Here is a 21,040-nt window from a genome sequence, read left to right as displayed (position 1 = left end):
TTACTATTTAGTCCTGGAAAAAAGCTTTTAAAAAAAAATTTATTCGTGCAGCACTGAGCTTGAAAAATTTAAAGTCGCCACTTTTGACATTTTCTTGAGAGGAATGTTTGAGGAAAATTCACTCTTACCTATTACTGCATATCTCCTCGGAAACCTCAGGAAAAATTTTCCAAAGTGAGTATCAGAATACAAGTAATATATAAAACTTAACTCCCTCAAATTCCAACCTTACATATACCTATTTTTTAAAAAATTCTGAACTCAAGAAATTCAGGTTCCTCATTCTGAAGAAATGCAAACGATCCTACAAAAGTTCATTACAGTATTAAAAACAAGTTGAATTTGCAAAATAAAACATTCACCCAAAAGGCTTATCTAGAAAACTTGAGTTGTTATTATAGATGGTGCTTCTAATGTCCATTCCTAATGTCATCATTGTGACCAGTGAAGACAGGAGGAAGGCTGACACAGAAAATATGAGGCAAAGTTTCTTATTTTAAAAATTGAAAGGAAAATATACAGAAAATGTTAAAGAACCCAAGGTATGAGTTAGTTCCAAGAATTCATTTTGTTCTACTATTTCAGGTATCTCAACTAAGGATTTCTGGATTTTATGATTATAAATTATAAAATACAGCTGTAAAAAGTCAATCCAAAAGCTGTAGGTAACTCAATACGTAGCTCCTGAAAAGAAATCTGATTTGAAGAAGTTCCTCCCACCAGATTTTGGATGGTAAGTAGGATTTCAAGATCATCACAACCTCATCTGTTTTCTATGGAAAGTCTAAGACTGAGTCATGAAAATATAATTTATTAAGCACAGGTAATAGTGGGGCTTCCCAGGTGGCTCAGTGGTAAGGAACCCGCCTGCCAATGCAGGAGATGCATTCGGTTTGATCGGGTTCAATCCCTGGGTCAAGAAGATTCCCCTGGAGGAGGAAACCCACAGCAGTATTCTTGCCTGGGAAATCCCATGGACAGGGGAGCCTGGTGGGCTGCAGACCATGGGGTCGAAAAGAGTCAGACAAGACTGGAGCAACTGAGCACACACACGCACACACAGCTAATAGCACTTGAAATTCCAACAATACTGGCATAACCTGTCCTTCAGAACTCTGATAATGGTTTTAAGTGGAAGTCCATGAAAAGAGATGTTTATCAACCACAAAAATGTTTTTTTATTTTTTAAATCTATTTTTGTGGAACTATTATTTTCAAATGAATTATGCTTTGAATCAAATTTTTTACTACATACTGTACTGGGTTGAATCAGTTCAGTCGCTCAGTCGTGTCCAACTCTTTGCGACCCCATGAATCACAGCACGCCAGGCCTCCCTGTCCATCACCAACTCCCGGAGTTCACTCAAACTCATGTCCATCGAGTTGGTGATGCCATCCAGCCATCTCACTCTCTGTCATCCCCTTCTCCTCCCGCCCCCAATCTTTCCCAGCATCAGAGTCTTTTCCAGTGAGTCAACTCTTCGCATGAGGTGGCCGAAGTATTGGAGTTTCTAGTACCCCCTAAAATTCATATAATTACCTAAGACTGTGACCTTATTTGAAAATAAGGTCTTAATTTGTAATCAAATTAAAATGAGGTCATAAAGGTTAGTGTCTTTATAAGAAAAATCTGAGATGTGGACACAAAGACACACAAGGGAAAAAGCCATGTGATGATGGAGGCACAGACTGAACTGATGCAGCCACAAGCCTAGGACACCGAAAACTTCTAGCAACTTCCGCAGGCTAGAAGAGAGACACAAAACGGATTTTCCTTCAGAGCCACCACAAGAAACCAACCTTGCTGACACCCTAATTTTGGACTTCTGGGCTCAAGAACTGTATGACAATAAATTTCTGTTGTTTTCAGCCACTCATTTTGTGGTACTTTGTTATGGAAGCCCTAGGAAACTAACATACATACTGTTCCAATGGAATTTCCATCCTAATAACACCTATTTTAGGAGGCATTTTACCATCACAACAGTGGGGGAGGATAGCACACCTTTGCAAAATCAAAGTAAGCTCTTTAGGAATGACAGAAATCAAAATAGCAAGCCAAATGACATTTGACAATATCATTTGATATAAGTAAGGGCAATGCAACATAAATGTCTTCCACGATGGCATGATTTTCACAAACTATCACAATGTTAGAGCGAGAAACACCGTTCCCAAGAAAATCTGGAGCAAAAAGGTATGAATGTTCCTGTTATATCAGATTCTGAACAGAAATTTCTTTGTAAAACTCCATGAAGATTCACAATGAACATCAACCACAAATAAAAGATGCAGTGGGCGCTACTGGTTTCATCACAGCTGAAACAGTTAAGGCAGTTATCAAATTATAAAACATTCTAGTCTGATGGAATGTCTTTTCATTAAGCAAGACTGAATTTAAAAAGGCACTCACTCAGTTTTATCAGGTTTCCTGTCATGTGTACATACAAGCTGCATTTCTGCCCTTCTCCCCACATTAGGGATCACTAAACCCTAACCTGCAGATTCAGCCTCATGCCAGATTCTGGGGGCCCACAGGATTACAAGAAACCTTAAGAAACTAGTTTAGCAGCTCAGCATCAGGTAAGACTTGCTGCTGCTGCTCCCACTCTGATGTTTGACTTTCACTTTAGCAATACTTTTATCTGATGATTAATAATCAAACTCTGTTCTCTCTCAGACATTCCACTGACTCAAAAGTAAAAGTGTTAGTTGCTCAGTTGGGTCCAACTCTTTGCCACCCCATAGACTGTAGCCCGCCAGGCTCCTCTGTCCATGGAATTCTCCAGGCAAGAATACTGGAGAGCAGGTTGCCATTCTCTTCTCCAGGGGATCTTCCTGACCCAGGGACTGAACCTGGGTTTACCTGCATTGCAGGCAGATCCTTTACTGTTTGAACCACCAGGGAATCCCTTTCTTGCTTTTCTATCAGGTAACTCCAAAATACTTTCAAAAGTATTTAAAGTATTTCTAAAGACCCTCTTTCCCAGATTTTAGTCTTAGACCCTTCTATCAGTTTCTACTGTTCCCTGAGGTAACCTAATAGCACAAATCTTGACTTTTAGCAGGGGACTGCTGATGCCAAGCAGACTTCCCCAGTTTTAATTCCCATCCAGACTTTACCAATGGCCACCCTTCCCAAATCACCTTGTTCCTATGTTCTGCCTAAAGGCCAGGGTTTGAAACCTACTGTCCAACCTCCCTTACACTAACAATCTTCGGTTCAGTTCAGTCGCTCAGTCGTGTCCGACTCTCCGCGACCCCATGAATCACAGCACGCCAGGCCTCCCTGTCCATCACCAACTCCCGGAGTTCACTCAAACTCATGTCCACAGAGTCGGTGATGCCATCCAGCCATCTCATTCTCTGTTGTCCCCTTCTCCCGCCCCCAACCTTTCCCAGCATCAGAGTCTTTTCCAGTGAGTCAACTCGTCGCACGAGGTGGCCAAAGTATTGCAGTTTCAGCTTCAGCATCAGTCCTTCCAATGAACACCCAGGATTGATCTCCCTTTGAATGGACTGGTTAGATCTCCTTGCAGTACAATCTTAAACCTGGGCTTTTTCCTACTGCCTGTTGTGAGGAATCTGTCCTATCCTCAAGGGTCTTGCCTGCATTCCAAATCTTTGTCAGGCATTCAGCCATTCCAGCTCTGTTACTAACATCATCCTTCTTAGTAATTTAGCGTTTGCCTTTTCCCATTAAACAAATTACACCCGAATTTTTAAAAACACAATTTTTGAATGTTTTTATGAGGAGGAGAGGGGTAATGGACAGTAGTCAACATTTCCTGAGCATCTTGTATTACCTAACATTGTTTTAAGAAGGTGGCATGTTTTAACTCATTTAATCCTCGTAATAACCTTAGGCAGGTAGGTGATATTACCATACTCAGTTTACAAACAAACAGCATATTGAAGTTACATGTCCAAGGTCACACACCAATGTGTGTGTAGCTATGATATAAATTCAAGCATACAGGCTCCAAAACCTACACTAGGTTGCATCTTGCTTGACCTTCTACTATACCTGGCCCCATCACTAAACTTCAGGGTTTTCAGATTTTAAGTCACTTCAAATTTATACCTTGTTAAGCTCCTTTGGTAAATGTTGCTAACTCCTCCTCTATCTACTCAGCTCCAAATCCAAATTTCCACCTCTAGTGTGAACTCTTTGATAAGATATATGTTTTCATAGGTTGTATTTTCTTACAATCAAGTTTACCAGAATGTAAAAGCATGAAGTACAGAGTGTGACTCTCAGGAATTTGATTATCAAGTCAATAATAAGTAAAATCCCTCAGCCAATTAACTAAATTTTATCTTCTGCAAAGTATAATCTAAAACTGTAACTATGAGCTTTAGAAAGAGGTGAGGGGAGTCCTTTGGATCCTAATGTCTAGATTACATATGCTTCATTATTTCATCTAGAACTATGTTAGACAATTACTGCCATATAGGCTTCTAGATTCATTTAAAGAGGTCTAGACTCTGACCTGGCATAAAATAAGATTTATCCTTGAGGAGTAAGTATGAGTAAGAATCTTGAAAATGTGTGTGCACACATTTTGGTATTTTATGACAATTCATAGAAGAGAAAGAGACTGAGATTCTTTTCAGACATGAACATTGAGAAGACTGAAGATGATGGGAAGATAAAGAGACTACCACTGAAACCTCTAATCCACAGCTGGAAACAGTCTTAATAAAAAGTAAAAGAAAAAAAAATACATTAAAGAAGATCTAAAAAATCTAATGTCAAATTCAGGGGAAAAGAGAAAAAATTAAAGTAACATCTTTAATTTATGATGGCAAGCTTATTAAAAACATGAGGCTGAAAAATACCTTTGTAAGGATAACAGAGAAACAACCAGCATTTATAAATCTAAATGACAACTCCTCCAAGATATACTGCCTTCCCTAATATTATCCAATTACAACCAAAAGAGGAAGAGCATCTCTTAAAGGTGTTAAGAGTGTTATTACAAAGTACTACCCCCTCATGTCTCCATAGGAAGAAACAGGTCCCAGGAAAGACTGTGACTTGCCCAAGTCCCTCAATTTATCTGACTTAAGATTTTTCACCTTATCTAGAGCAGCATATTATATAAAGAATGCCGATCACACGATCTCTCAATGTAAGAGAAGATTTAAATATGAATGACATTTAAAAAATTCCTTTAACTAAAGGTTTTGGCCATAAACTAATTTTAAAAGCTACTGTACATTAAATGTTAACTTTCATGAAAAAGAAAAATCACCGAGTGCCTCAAGCACCAGTTTCTCGTTTAAGGGGTTTGTAGGTATGTATCCAAGGTTAAAAACACACAAAACAGACTTTGTTGGTGTGTGCTTTCATAAGAATTTAGAGTCATTTAACTTATATGCAGAGTACATCATGAGGAACGCTGGGCTGGAAGAAGCACAAGCTGGAATCAAGATTGCCGGGAGAAATATCAATAACCTCAGATATGCAGATGATACCACCCTTATGGCAGAAAGTGAAGAGGAACTCAAAGGCCTCTTGATGAAAGTGAAAGAGAGTGAAAAGGTTGGCTTAAAGCTCAACATTCAGAAAACAAAGATCATGGCATCTGGTCCCATCACTTCATGGGAAATAGATGGAAAAACAGTGGAAATAGTGTCAGACTTTGTTTTTTTGGGCTCCAAAATCACTGCAGATGCTGATTGCAGCCATGAAATTAAAAGATGCTTGCTCCTTGGAAGGAAAGTTATGACCAACCTTGATAGTATATTAAAAAGCAGAGACATTACTTTGCCAACCAAGGTCCGTCTAGTCAAGGCAATGGTTTTTCCCGTGGTCATGTATGGATGTGAGAGTTGGACTGTGAAGAAAGCTGATCGCCGAAGAATCGATGCTTTTGAACTGTGGTGTTGGAGAAGACTCTTGAGAGTCCTTTATACTGCAAGGAGATCCAATCTAAAGGAGATCCATTCTAAAGGAGATCCATTCTAAAGGAGATCAATCCTGGATGTTCATTGGAGGGACTGATGCTAAAGCTGAAACTGCAATACTTTGGCCACCTCATGCGACGAGTTGACTCACTGGAAAAGACTCTGATGCTGGGAAAGGTTGGGGGCGGGAGGAGAAGGGGACGACAGAGAATGAGATGGCTGGATGGCATCACTGACTCTGTGGACATGAGTTTGAGTGTACTCCGGGAGTTGGTGATGGAGAGGGAGGCCTGGCGTGCTGTGATTCATGGGGTCGCGGAGAGTCGGACACGACTGAGCGACTGAACTGACTGACTGACTGATACCATTTTTAGATAATGAGAACACTTCTTTTTTAAACTTTCAAGGTAATTCACTAGGGAGAATATATTTTATGACTCAGCTTTTTGTGCCCACTCAAACATGCCTGAAGGGTCCACTTAAATTGCTCGCTATATTTTACATTCAAGTTTGGAGTAGGATTCTTGTTTTTCTGATGTTCACAAAGACTAGACTCACAGTTTAGTTCTATAGAGCCTATTTAGCTGGATTTAAAGCCTACATCCCATGGATGGAGCAGCCTGGTAGGCTGCAGTCCATGGGGTCGCTAAGGGTTGGACCCGACTGAGCGACTTCACTTTCACTTTTCACTTTCACACATTGGAGAAGGAAATGGCAACCCACTCCAGTGTTCTTGCCTGGAGAATCCCAGGGACGGGGGAGCCTGGTGGGCTTCCATCTATGGGGTCACACAGAGTCGGACACGACTGAAGTGACTTAGCAGCAGCAGCAGCAGCAGCAAAGCCTACATCAATACTTTATTGTCAAATAAAAAGCAATCTTCATGGAGCTTAGTAACTTAAGTAGCTCTCCAGAGTTAGGTAAATACTTTGTGTCTACTTTTTATCTCTACTGTCAGGGAAGGGTATTCTATAAAGTTGTAAGGTATTATTTTAAACATCTAAAAGGTAATACGGATACTACAATCCTTTGGGTTCACGGTTACGTCTGAGTAACACAAAGTTACCTACCATAATTTCCCAAACATACCATTTTCTTAGTCATTCCCTCAAGGTTTTTTTTTTAAGCATCCTGGAGTCCCATCTATAAAAAAGAAATTATTCAGAATCAGGCTGGGGGTTTCTAAAATTCAGGCTTGAATACAGGATGAAAAAGCTTTAGGATCCTTCACAGATTTAGAGGAAAATGATGACTCTCCCAAACAAAAGCCATTTCCCTAACTGATGCTCTTATCACCTTATTTCTCACACACTTGGAAAGTTTTCCCTGCTCATCTCCATCCAGTCAAATCTTAATCTACACCTTGCGGTCTATTAGAAAACCAACTCCTTCCGTGATGGCTTCCCCAGTCTCCTCCATCAGAATTAGCCTACCCATTCCCCCTCCCCTTAGTATTCCCAAAGCACTTTATCATAGTCTGCGTTGCTTTTGAATTGTTTATGTCTGTTTGCTCCAGTAACTGGGCCAACATCTTTTTCCTTTCTTCACTGTCCACTTACATTTACTCAATAAGGGTTTATTAAACTGAGTGAGGTGAGCAGGGCTACTGACTTATAATATCCCATTCTCCAGTAAACTAGGGCAGAGAATCTGGAGCAACTCTTGAAAACTGGGCTAATCACAGTTTGATCCGAATGGCCAGGCACCCAAGATGGCTGAGGTAATGAAACGTGTGAAACGTCTATAGCAGACTGAAAAGTAATCACAAAAAAATGTGAAGGTATAAAAAGAGCAATTTAAAAAAATATATACTTAACCACTGTGTTCTGAGGCCAGATACAAATAATGCTACAAAATATCATCTTAATATAACCAAAAAACTGCTGCTGCTGCTGCTAAGTCACTTCAGTCGTGTCCGACTCTGTGTGACCCCATAGATGGAAGCCCACCAGGCTCCCCCTTCCCTGGGATTCTCTAGGCAAGAACACTGGAGTGGGTTGCCATTTCCTTCTCCAACCAAAAAACTACTTATCCACTAATCCAGCTGTTAGATAAAGAGTATAAAGAGATACAAAGCACAGATCAAGGTCCTGCCCTTGAAGACTTTTTTAGTTTAACTATTGAGAATCAAAGTTCTCTATCGACTACATGGAAAGATACTGACAGTACAAGCCAGTTTACGACAAATGCCAAATGAAAGATAAATAAAAATAAGATATCTAAGAGCTGAGATGAAGCATGTATGTAATATTTATATGATGGCATTTTATGTTTTTATGTCAGCATGAAACAAAGGCAATTTGAGGGGCCACAGGACACCGCTGTGCTGTCTGTTACACTGTGTCTGCTGTAGTACCGTTTTGTATGTTGTGTAAAACACGAAACACTGAACACAGCAAAAAGGTGATGTGTGTATATAAGAAAAATTAATTGTATTATATCATTCCAGTACATTCTGTTGTACATTTTAGTCTTGCTTCCTTTCTCTTCAATATTGATAAGAGGATGCGAACTGTACTGTTTCCAGCTAGTTACCCATATTAGAGAAGAAATAAAAAAGAGAGCACTAGAAGGAAACAGGAAAGAACATGTGAATTTCAGTTGTCAAAAAATAAACCAAAACCAAAAACCTAGCCTAGCTGGCCTTATCTGTGAAGCATAATTGCTTTTAGCATATGGAAATATTTTTTTTCACATTTTCTTTGTATAAAATTTGTATTAAACTTAAATATCTTTTTTGATGATGGTATTTCTTTGTGACTGAGCCAGTGGACTCACATGGTATGCTCTTTTGGGTTCCCCAACCCCTAATATTTTCTGATTCTTCACCTTTTCTTTATTAAACTGTTTTGGAAAAATGCAAAAGTAAATAAGATATCTAAGAGCTGTTGAGGACTGCTGATAAATAATTCTGGATTAAGATAGTAAGGGAAGGTTTCAGTGAAGAGGTAAGGTCTGAATTTCATGATATATAAAGTGAGGTGGTTTGAAAGCAGATGACCTCCGGCCAACCTTCTAAATCTGAAATTTTATTGTAGTTTCATCACATAATTATAGTAGTGATTTAATACTAACTAACCACCCCCTGAATGGAGTTTTCTTCTTAATCATTCATTATAAAAGTATCAGCTTTTGAAGGCTTGATATTTTTCAAGAGAACTTGAGTTGGAGGCTTTTTTCTTTATAACAGTTTCTTGGTATGGCTTCCAAAATTCAAAACAGGCTTTTAAATGGACATTTTTCATACCCTCAAAAACATAGCTGAAATAATTTATTCTTCTCTCTCTGTTGATAGGAAGTGAATAGAGTAAACCTACAAAAGTTCATCTCCATTATTAAAGCACTTTTTTCTTCTTTGTTCTTTTTAACTGTCATGGCTTTTGTACCCAGCGGTTACTGATGGTCAAACATATTCTGAAGCCTGGCCAAAGTTTTTTTTTTAGGGTAACACTCAAAACAAAGCAAATATTGGCTTAGTTATGACACTTGTTGTTCTAATACATTAATAGCCCATTGTCCACTGTGGTTGTCTCAACAAGATAATACATTGAAAAACAGCGTTTCCTGATAGGAAGTGAATTCCCACTGTGTGTCACAGGATCCTGGCCAAAAGCTGAGCTCCAAAGACGAAAAAGTAGTCCCTTCTGGGATTGCATACATAACAGACCAGAGTAATGATTAGACTATTTCTCTCTTGTTTAAAAGCTTTCTGCTTCAGCTCAAACGACAATCTACTTGACTGATTTTGCTATCCTGGGACTATTTTTCTACAATGGTTTCAAATGTTTTAGACGAAGTTTGTTCAACATCCTGTAGGCAGAAGTATCCTGTGTATTTCTAACTGTGGAGAATTTCCTTAGTTGTAAATGCCACAATGGATGAAGTAACTTGACAAGGATATTGCGATATGTCATCAAGACATGGTGTGACCATTTTCTAGGTTAGTTTCATACAAGCAATTGTTTAAGCCATTATAAAATACAAGGTACAATAAGTGCAACAATAGGCAAAAATGAGGGCTCAATTAATCCACGTATCACAAATATGTTTCTTTCATTTAGAATTTGATTAGTGGGACATTGATGTCACCAGCAGACTCACACACAAGAGTAACTGACACTACCTTCAGTTCAGTTCAGTCGCTCAATCATGTCCGACCCTCCACGACCCCACAGACGGCAGCCTACCAGACTCCCCTGTCCCTGGGATTCTCCAGGCAAGAACACTGGAGTGGGTTGCCATTCCTTCTCCAAAGCATGAAAGTGAAAAGTAAAAGTGTAGTCGCCCAGTAGTGTTCGACCCTTCGCAACCCCATGGACTGCAGCCTACCAGGCTCCTCTGCCCATGGGATTTTCCAGGCAAGAGTACTGGAGTGGGGTGCCACTGTCTTCTCCGACACTACCCTAAGAAGATATTAATACCCCTTATTAAATACCGGAAATATACTTTGTTTTCATTTATTTTCTCAAACTTGAAGAACTTTCTCTGCCCAGTTCTACTTACCAGTGGATGTTGGAAAACTGCCACAATGGAAGAAATAACAGTTGTCATTTTAGTAGATTCTGGTGGGCCCGTCTCTGTCACCTGGCATTCCTATTACTTAATGCAGTTCTTGGCTCCGAGAAGGTCCTCAATACATTTTGCTAAACTGAACTATGTCAAATAATTGATATGAAAACTAACAAGGAATACTAGCATTATTTGGATAACAATCTCTCGGGTTTCAGGGAAGTACACTTATTCAAGGTATGTCAAGCTTTCTGCTAAGAAGCTAGGGTCACCAGCATGCACACACACACAGACTCCTCTACTTTCATGCCAAGAAAATGTCTTCTTATCTCCCTGTTGTAAATCAAATAATATTAAAAAAATGAAGACAATCTTATTCAATTTTGCTTTCAGGATAGCTGTCATTTGACAGAATTATAAGAATTGTGAAATTGTGAAATAGGCAATGCTAAACATCTTATGCGAAGAGTTAACTAATTGGAAAAGACCCTGATGCTGGGAGGGATTGGGGGTAGGAGGAGAAGGGGATGACAGAGGATGGCTGGATGGCATCACCGACTCTATGCACATGAGCTTGGGTGAACTCCAGGAGTTGGTGATGGACAGGGAGGCCTAATGTGCTGCGATTCATGGGGTCGCAAAGAGTCGGACACAACTGACTGAACTGAACTGAAATATCCTACATGTGATACAGCAAAAACTCCTGCTTCTGTTACTTTGTAACTTCTCTGTGTAACTTGATAACTCTGCTGGCAGGATGGGAGTGCACAGTTCACCTCTAAGGCTGCTTCCTCAGCACCAAATCAGAAAACTTCAGTTTTGTCAAGCAACATCAATTTTAGCATTCAATGAAACAAGGAGATGGATTAGAGGGCTAGAATGTGAAAACAATTTAAACAAGCAGACTGAAGCCAAGTTTCAAAGCCCTCAGGATTAACTCTGAATGGCTGGATTCATTGAAAATTACAAAGATCCGTTTTAAAAACAAACATCACCTCACTCAGAATCTTCTCCTCAAGTATTCAAAAGCTTGATAAAAAAATTTGCTTTTACTTCTGGAAAGGGTTTTATACTTCTGAAAGTGATTTTTTTTTTCTTTAGAAAAGGAGAGTTTATGTAAAATACAGTATATTATTCAACTTCTCTTTTTTTAACATTCTTAAACTTTCAAATAGCTTAGACCATATGGCAGGTCAAACAAATTACATACCACACAATATACAGAAAAGATGTTTTTAATTTAAATAACAGAAACTTCATACAATTTGGGTTCTAGAGCTTAAGCTAATATTAAAAAATACTATGTAACTATTAAAATTGCAAGGGACATTAAAACTCATCTATTTCAATCTGTCACTTTATAGATGGTAAAACTGAAGATCAAGGGGGTTAAGTGACCTACTTACAATCTCACACTCTAGTTACCAGACTTTGAACCCAATGTTATTTCATTAATCTGCTGAAAAATGATTCCCAGGGCAGTTTTAGACACTCATGATAGTCGGGACAGTGGGGCCTACTTTGGTGTTCTACCCAGAGGAACAAAAGGTGGTGAGGAGTTTTTCCATTTCCACATAGCACTCTCACCCCTTTCCAATAGCACCTAGGTTCTAGGTTCTGTCCCAAAATGGAGGTAGGAGAGAAGACTGATAGACTAAGTATATCTGATAAGGGAGAAATGGAAATAATCCAGGTATCTATCAAAAGATGAATGCTTAAATAAATGATAGTATATCCATCCATACACTGAAGTACCATACAACCATTAAAAAGAATGAGGTAGATACATAATGGTTTATATGTAATATAATTTTATTTGGATTTTTAAAAAAGATATCCACTCATATTCATAGAAATTTTCTGGAAAAAATGGAGAAGAAAATACCCACCGGGGCACAGGGTTCAAACATTAGGGTGAGAAAGAGACATTTTGTCATATGTCCTTTATATTGTCTCATCTTTTTTCATGTGCATTTTTTAAGGTACAAAATTAATACTTTTTAGAAGTCCATTAAATCAGAGAAGGTAACTTATATTGAGCCCTGGGAAAACTCTGAGGAAAACAAAGATAGGATCTATCAAGGCTAATTTGATAATCTGTATCTAATCTACATGACACACAACTTATTTCTCTGGAAAAGACTTTCTAACCTTTTCATGTCATGGTATGTTAGTTTTCACTAATACAGTAGGCATAAATAAAATTTGTACAGCACACTGGAGGTAAAGAGGAAGGGATCTGACGGCAGCTGTATAATAGGGCTAAGGGAAAAATAAAACATTTTCACTACATAATAATTACAAGAAAAAAATAAGATAGAGTATGAGATATCGCCTATTGACTTTCTGTAACCGTTCTAAATAAAATCTATCTAGAAAAGCTTTTAACTTCAATATTTAACAGCAAACTAGTTGCCAAGTTTTGCTCTGGAGCAATGATAAAAGTCCAGGAGTAACTATATTCTCCTAGAGTTCAAAGGGACGGCAGAGGTCATCTAGCTCAGTGGATTGAAAGACGCTTTTTTTTTTTAAATGAATCAGAGCAGAAAATTCAGCAGTGTGTTTTTTTGTGCTAAGAAAAATTTATTTTGGAGATTAAGTGGTATGTATGTGGTACATGTATTGGGTCATGATGCAAAATATATATATTTTTCAAAGACTGAAAGCCACTTATCCAAGGCTATAGAACTAATAACTGTACATTGAGTATGCTGCTGCTGCTGCTTAGTCACTGCAGTCCAGCTCTGTGAGACCACATGAACTGTAGCCTGCCAGGCTTCTCTGTCCATGGGATTCTCCAGGCAAGAATACTGGAGTGGGTTGCCATGCCCTCCTCCAGGAGATCTTCCCAACCCAGGGACTGAACCTAGGTCTCCCACATGGCAGGCGGATTCTTTACCATCTGAGCCACCAGGGAAGCCCACATTGAGTATTGGCAACATTTAATAAAATGTCTACACAACACCTGTGGCAAGAGATTCACCAAGTTACAGCTTGAAAATTTACTTTCTTGTTGAGGAGATGATTTAAATATCTAATTTTACTGCTCAGATACTAAATAGCAAATTCCCCAAATTTCTGAACATACAGTTTATTTAAAGCAAAGCTTTAGTTCTAACGTCATTTGTAAGAATGTTTCTGGATTAACATATAAACATTTTTTTTCTCAAATCTAATGCATTCCCTCTAGCATCTCTGGAATAGGCATGATTCTTTTACCAAGAGAACGAGAGTATTCTAAGCCGGAAAAGATCTTAGAGAGCTAACCCAAATTCCTAATTTAACAGATAAAGAAACTGGTTTCCAAAGTAAAAGCCTCTCAGTTTCCAGGCTAGTGTTTCTTTCTATGATACCATGTTTTTACTTTATTCTTATATCCTTGTGATGTTAGAAACTAGCTAAACACATTACTACTACCAATGAGTAGTAATTCAACCAAGAGGAAGCTAAAGCAGGAAATGCTAGGAAATCCAAGTCCAAAAAGGATGACACAATGTCACTCCTGCAAGCTTTACAAAAAATCTGTTTTCAACACACAGCTTTAGATTTCAACTAAGGCAAATGATTCAACTTGCTTGTATCAAATGGGTGTGTCTGCCACACAAGGGGACACACTGAACCTGCAGGAGAGGAAGACAACAGTATAGACATCACACAGCACAGCCTCTCTTCCACCGTGCCCTCGTAGGTCAGTGCATAATTAAATACTCACAGGCATTTAAAACCCAACTCCAAACAGAACTCCAATATGTGAGAAAAAGAAAAGTTAGCCCCCATTTGCAAAGAATTATTGCTGAATGTGGCCCTCACTGAATAACAATAAATCTCCTATAGTTCAACTTACCGTTCACGTCACAAACTCTAGAAAGAACACAGAGGCACAGACAAGGCATGGAGCAGAACTTTGGGCTTCAGCCTTCCCTAACTCTTCTGACAAACACCCAATAGCAGGAGGACAAAGCATCATTATGACAGAAATAAAGGCTCTTTAGATGCTGCCTTTTTTTAATTCAATGAACCCACTCTTACACACAAAGTTCAAGCCATGATGTCTTGAAATACAGTATTGCCAGATTATGCTATTAATGAGTCCAATATATTCAGTGTAAAACATCACTTTAAGCATTTTACTCTTAAACAATTAGCACATGAGAGACTATCAGTGTTTTCCTTAAACAGTCAATGTCATCCCCCCAAACAATTAAGAACAATTCAGTAAACTGTTCAAGAGAGACAAAAAGCACAAAAGTGAACTAACAGGGAAAAATTCAGTTGACTGATAAAGCCACAGGCTCCTCCACAAGAATATTGCACATTGGTAGCAACTGGCACAAAATTAACCATCTATCTTATCTCTGCTTCCCCCTAAAGCTGTGAGCTCTCAGGATTACAATGGACAATTTTGTACTTACTTATTAAAAAGAATGGAAGCTGCTGTAATTTTCTTAAGCCGGGTTTTGTGTGGCAACTCTGATGCAACGCTGCCCTAAAAATGAACTTTGTTTTAAACAGTGAAATATCCACACCGTGCGGTTAGAGCAAGGGTGGAGCCCACTCTAGGGGAAACAACACACCCAGACCGACTTCAGTGAGGGCAAACTGCACGTTAGTGTTGCCACAACACTCTGCAGTGCCTCAGAGTCAAGATTAATTGGTTAACTGTCTTCAAAGAAACAGGGGAAATTTTCAGATTTGTAGATCAGCTTTCCTGCCACAGAATGAAATACAGACACTGCTTTTTCACGAAGAAAGTGGAGATAAAACACAAGGTAGATCATGCAGCTCAGCCAACAGAATATTAGGTGGAAATAGATTACTATAAAGGAAGTCCAACCATGCCAACTTCTAAGTTTAGCAACAGCAGCTTCTGCATATCTCAAGGTGTCAGCAATACTGCTCTAGAGCTTGACTTTGGCCTATTTGGCTAAGACAGGGGACCTGAACACGTTCAAGCATTTCCTATCCTTTTCTACCAATGTTCCAGTTCTCCTGGCAATGCAGAAACAACAAAACCATTTTCTTATCAACTAATTAGCAAGAGTTGCCCTCAAAAACAAGGGATTTGATTTATGCTTTGATTTTGATGAAAATCATTAATATGCACACTGGGCTTTAAAAAAAGTTGCAATCACTCACTTTTTCAAATAACTCCATGCTTTAATTTTTTCTGATTTATTTCTAAATAATATATTCAATAGGATGTATATATATTGTCTAAAAACTTTTAATTAACAGTGCTTAAAATTTCAGTTATTGAAACTGTTATTAAACATGATTATTACTCAAAATTATTTTAATCAATTCTACTTTCTGTATGCACATTCAGAGACACGACCAGTTATTATTAACGGAACTCTTACAACCGATGAAATAAAAAAACAGGTTTCTCAGTAAAATACCTAAGCATGCAAAAAAATAAGCTATATAATCATTTATATAGAACTTAATGGAAAAAGCTCTGGGAAAAGACTGGGAAAATATTTTTAATGAAACATGTTGTCACATTACCCTCTCCAACTGCTACTCCCTCACACTGAACAATAAATCAGTCTGGAGTACTGAAATTTCAGTATTTTGAGAGATGGCCTAGAACACCCTCTTTCAGGAGGTAGGTGCTGACTGATCTAACCTTTTGCTGGTATAAGGTCACTCTTGCCATATGATAAAGTCAGCCCATTCTAAAATCTTCCTTTCATAGTCCAACTGCCTGATAAAATTATTTTTTCATCTGTATATGTAATTATGAATCACCTGCTGCCATCCCTAGTTCTTCCCCATCTAACCCCCAAACTGAGCAACTTAAAGGTAGTAGTTAGATATTCTATTTGAAGAGTCTCCTCTTGATACTTTTTGGATCTGCACTGTTGGAAATGTCTGTTTTCAAGTCAAATTTCACTTTCACAGCTGCAAAGGAAATGACAAGAGAAGAAAAACACAGCCAATACATATCAGCAATTAATTCCATCCACGACTGCCCAGCTGTTTGTGCATGGAAGAATCAGTCTGTTTCCTTTTGGGGCTTTCACCACTGAAAATGGATACTGCACATGCAGAGACACAAGCTGTTTGTAACATGTCAGGAATGTGCACAAGATCACACAGAGTTGAAGAGACAAAATGAAATCCAGAGATAGTTTTCTTGGGACTTGCCAGTATTATTTCATAGCTTTAAAAAAAGAAAAGAAAAAGAAATCATAAGAACACCTCAGAGAGAGAGCAAAATACAGGGAAAAAATTTCTCCCTTCTGAGTTATCACCCTACCAATAAGGAGGAAAATTTGCCAATGACATCAGATTTAGTATCAGGAATAGACACTCTGATTGACTGGCACAGATAAGGTGTGACACTTTGCAGAATCCACATGCCACCAGTACGTTAAATCCAGCCAATACTTTTTGGACCACAGAGCTGCTTGCCCAATGTGTAGTTAGTCCTTAAGAAAAAAAAAAAAAAAAAAAAAAACCTTATAAACGTGAAAGTTGTTGGGAACCAATGCTTTCACCACAGTCATGCAGAAAAGTGAGTTTTTCTGGGTTAGTTCAGACATTATTTGGCACCCACATACACCTGCCCATTTCAGGGATTCATGTAAATTTACAGATCCAGTCTTCTAGGATAACTCTCAAGTAATCAAATTTCTCCTTTCCTCTGCCCATCAGTTTTGTGGGTTTTAAATAAAAATACACTCTACTGAGTGCCAGAGACTCATGTGAAACTCAAGAAGTATTCTATCCCCCTCTCTCCCTTGCCCTCCAACTCCAATTTTATCTCAAATGTCTGTTTCACTTAAATTTTGTAAAATGTCATTTTGCTATACTTTATTTTCAAACATACAGCATGTCAATAACTTGGGTTTTCAGTATGACTTGTGATTAATTACTGTCACAAGAGTTACAGAAAAGAAGAAGACATTTTTAGAACAAAATAATTCAAAACATATTTTACCTATTTAACTGTATTTTTAAAAAAATAAACTAGGTATCCCATGATTGAATTCATTGTTCCAAGCACCTCCCCTCTCTTCTTTTGCTGCACAAGAGTTCATACACTCCTAATGCCAGCATTTTCAAACACAACTTGGATGGTATACTCAATTTGGGTACCACTAGGGGCTAGGGCTTCCCAGGAGGCACAGTGGTAAAGAATCTACCCGCCAATGCAGGAGACACAGGAGATGTGGGTTGGATCCTGGGTCTGGAAAATCCCCTGGAGAAGGAAGTGGCAACCCACTGTGGTATTCTTGTCTGGGAAATCCCACGGGCAGAGAAGCCTGGCCAGCTACAGGCCATGGGGTCACAAAGAGTTGGACACAACCGAGTGACTGAACACACGGGGAGGGGCTAAGGCTTAACCAGTGAAGAGAAGGAAAGCTCTCTGCTCCAAATAATCTTCAGAATGAAGATGCTCTGAAGCGCCAGAACTCAAACCAGAACAATGAGAAGCTGTCTCCAACTAAAGGGCTGTGACAGCACGAAGTGTGATCCATGCAAGAAATATAAGGCATCTCAATCAAGTGGCAGACTGAAAACAAAGCACAAAACCAAAGAATGTTTTTTTCCTTAACAAACCTCAGCTGATTGAGGATATATCTGGGGTAGGAAAAGGGAGGAGAAGAAAAGTTTAACCTTTGGCTGCTGGTGACACTAGCGTCTAGAAATATGGTATAACTATTACTGGGCTTCCCTGTTGGCTCAGAGGTTAAAGCGTCTGCCTCCAATGCGGGAGACCCAGGTTCGATCCCTGGGTCGGGAAGATCCCCTGGAGAAGGAAATGGTAACCCATTCCAGTATTCTTGCCTGGAGAATTCCATGGACGGAGAAGCCTGGTAGGCTACCGTCCATGGGGTCGCAAAGAGTCGGACACGACTGAGCAACTTTACTTTATTACTGACCCAAAACAGCCACAGAGATGAGCTCTGCTTGGCAAACTTAAGCTCTGAGGGACACTCAGACTGTTTGAAATGTCTAAGGGAAGGAACCTGCCCCACCTACAAGATTGGCTAAGGAAAGCAAAGAGCTCCCTGAGTGGTTTAAATCAGGTCACTTAAACTCATGACAGTCTAACTAGAGCCTTGGGTGGTACTAAAAAAGACCATTCAAATGAGGAGGCTGGAGATAGAAAATTTTGTCAGCTCATTTTTAAAGTGATTTTTCTCCTCAAGAATTTATTGTATTTAATACTAATATATATGTATTTATTTTATTCTTAAAACTTTTACATAGACAGCAAATTAGAATTTTACAGTGAGCGCCATACACGCACTAGCTAGATTCTATCATTAACACTGTACTACACTTTATCTCACATGTCTTCAACTACCCACTTCTCTTTCCATCCATTAATCTAGCTTACCTTTCATGCATTTTAAAGTAAATTACAGGCAACTGTGCACTTTCTGTACAAATGAAAGTATACAGATGAAGCACAAATTGAAATCAAGATTGCTGGGAGAAACATCAATAACCTCAGATATGCAGATGACACTACCCTTATGGCAGAAAGCAAAGAAGAACTAAGGAGCCTCTTGATGAAAGTGAAAAAGGAAAGTGAAAAAGTTGGCTTAAAATCCAACATTCAGAAAACTAAGATCATGGCATCTGGTCCCATCAGTTCATGGCAAATAGATGGGGGAAACAGTGGAAACAGTGACAGACTTTATTTTTTTGGGCTCCAAAATCACTGCAGATGGTGACTGCAGCCATGAAATTAAAAGACATTTGCTCCTTGGAAAAAAAGTTATGATCAACCTAGACAGCTTCTTAAAAAGCAGAGACATTACTATGCCAACAAAAGTCCGTCTAGTCAAGGCTATGTTTTTCCAGTAGTCATGTATGGATGTGAGAGTTGGACTATAAAGAAGGCTGAGCGCCAAAGAATTGATGCTTTTGAACTGTGGTGTTGGAAGACTCTTGAGAATCCCTTGGACAGCAAGGAGATCCAATCAGTCCATCCTAAAGGAAATCAGTCCTGAATATTCATTGGAAGGTCTGATGTTGAAGCTGAAACTCCAATTCTTTGGCCACCTGATGCGAAGAGCTGACTCATTTGAAAAGACCCTTATGCTGGGAAAGATTGAAGGTGGGAGGAGAAGGGAATGACAGAGGATGAGATGGTTGGATGGCATCGCCGACTCAATGGACATGAGTTTGAGTAAACTCTGGGAGTTGGTGATGGACAGGGAGGCCTAGTGTGCTGCAGTCCATGGGGTAGTAAAGAGTTGGAAACAACTGAGCGACTGAACTGTACTGTATACTTACTCTAAATACTTCAGCAGGCATATCATTAAGCTAGAGTTCAGTGTTTGCTTATCACTTTTCTTCTTTTGGTACAAAATGTACATACAATGAAGCTGCAGAAACATGTAAATGTACACCTGTATAACCCCAACTCCTGTCTAGATAGAGAACATTTTCTTTACCCCAGAAAACTTCTGTCATGTCTTTTCCTAGGCAATCTCCTTCTCCCACATTCCCAGAGGCAATCACTGTTTTGATTTCAAAAGTGATTTTAAACAACTCCAAGTAGCCATGTCTTAGAAATCTGGAGATCAGAACATTCTCTACTACATCACATAACTTATACTTGGCTGAACAAAATGATCAGATAAGAACCAAACAGATGGAAGGAGCCTAAGAAGAAATCATAAGGTTAAAAGGAAGTGTAGATTCATCTGCTCCAATTAATAAATTTCTTGGGTGAAGGAAATAAAACTTAAGAAAGCTTTGAGTGCCTGTACCAGTCATCCAACTGCTCAGCTGCTTACTGGGTGAACCTATTCTAAGGCTCTTTGGCTGAAGCTCCACATTTTAAGGGTGAAGAGAACAGAAACTTTGGAGATAACATTGGTTTGAAGGAAGAATTCAACCACTTAAAGGCTATACATCTTAAACAAATATTTTAGCTTCAGTTTTTTTAAACACCTTTGAGTCTAAGTTTTCTCATCTGCTAAATGAGGAAAATCTTAGTTCATAAAGTTGTATGGATTAAAAGATACACCCGTTGTAAAATGCCTGGCATACAGTAAATGATTAAAGGGAAGAAACACAGCAAGTGGAGGGAAAATTGACAGTATGAAGTTCAGTTCAACAATACGCACTTTCCACATATTGCTTCTAAGTGCGTGTGCTACCCTACCCCTACATTTGCTCTCATTTTGCATATATATGCAAAGAAAATAACACAAGCACTGACGCAAGCAGTTTTTCACATCTGAAAAAAAGGCTCTTCCTTTTCTTTTGACTTCCTAGTGTACCTTACATTTTCACCTGTCTTTGTATAAACAGCTCCTCCTTTTGCCTGAAATGATCTTTCTTTTATCCACCAAATGAGAGGTCCAGCTAAAAGTTAACCTACTTTTCCGATCTTATCAAACAAATTTAAAATTCCTTCACGTGGGTTTGGGTTTCCATAACGCTTAAAGTAATAGCATTACAGAACTCCCCCTACCAGCTGGCTGCTTCCCTGTGTTTTCCGCCCCCGTGAATGAGAGCACCTCTCTATCCCAAAACCTAGCACAGAGTTTAGCACACTGAAACCCGCTCCTTGAGCATCTGCTGAATGGACATGCCTGGGTAAATGGGTACTTGGTATGACCAAAGAAGCAAAACAACTAAGGCT

General features: G+C 38.9%; 1 protein-coding gene across 3 annotated transcripts in view; it reads right to left on the bottom strand.

The window, feature by feature from the left end:
• Nucleotides 1-21,040, bottom strand: part of ADD3 (adducin 3) — a 135,240-nt gene that overhangs the window by 46,998 nt on the left and 67,202 nt on the right. The window lies entirely within an intron of this gene.

The sequence above is a fragment of the Moschus berezovskii genome, chromosome 12 (assembly GCF_049115385.1).
Source record: "Moschus berezovskii isolate FMDL1 chromosome 12, NW_MosBer_1.0, whole genome shotgun sequence".
Taxonomy (NCBI): domain Eukaryota; kingdom Metazoa; phylum Chordata; class Mammalia; order Artiodactyla; family Moschidae; genus Moschus; species Moschus berezovskii.
Note: the sequence above shows the minus strand (reverse complement) of the source record. Positions and strands in the feature narration are given on the sequence as shown.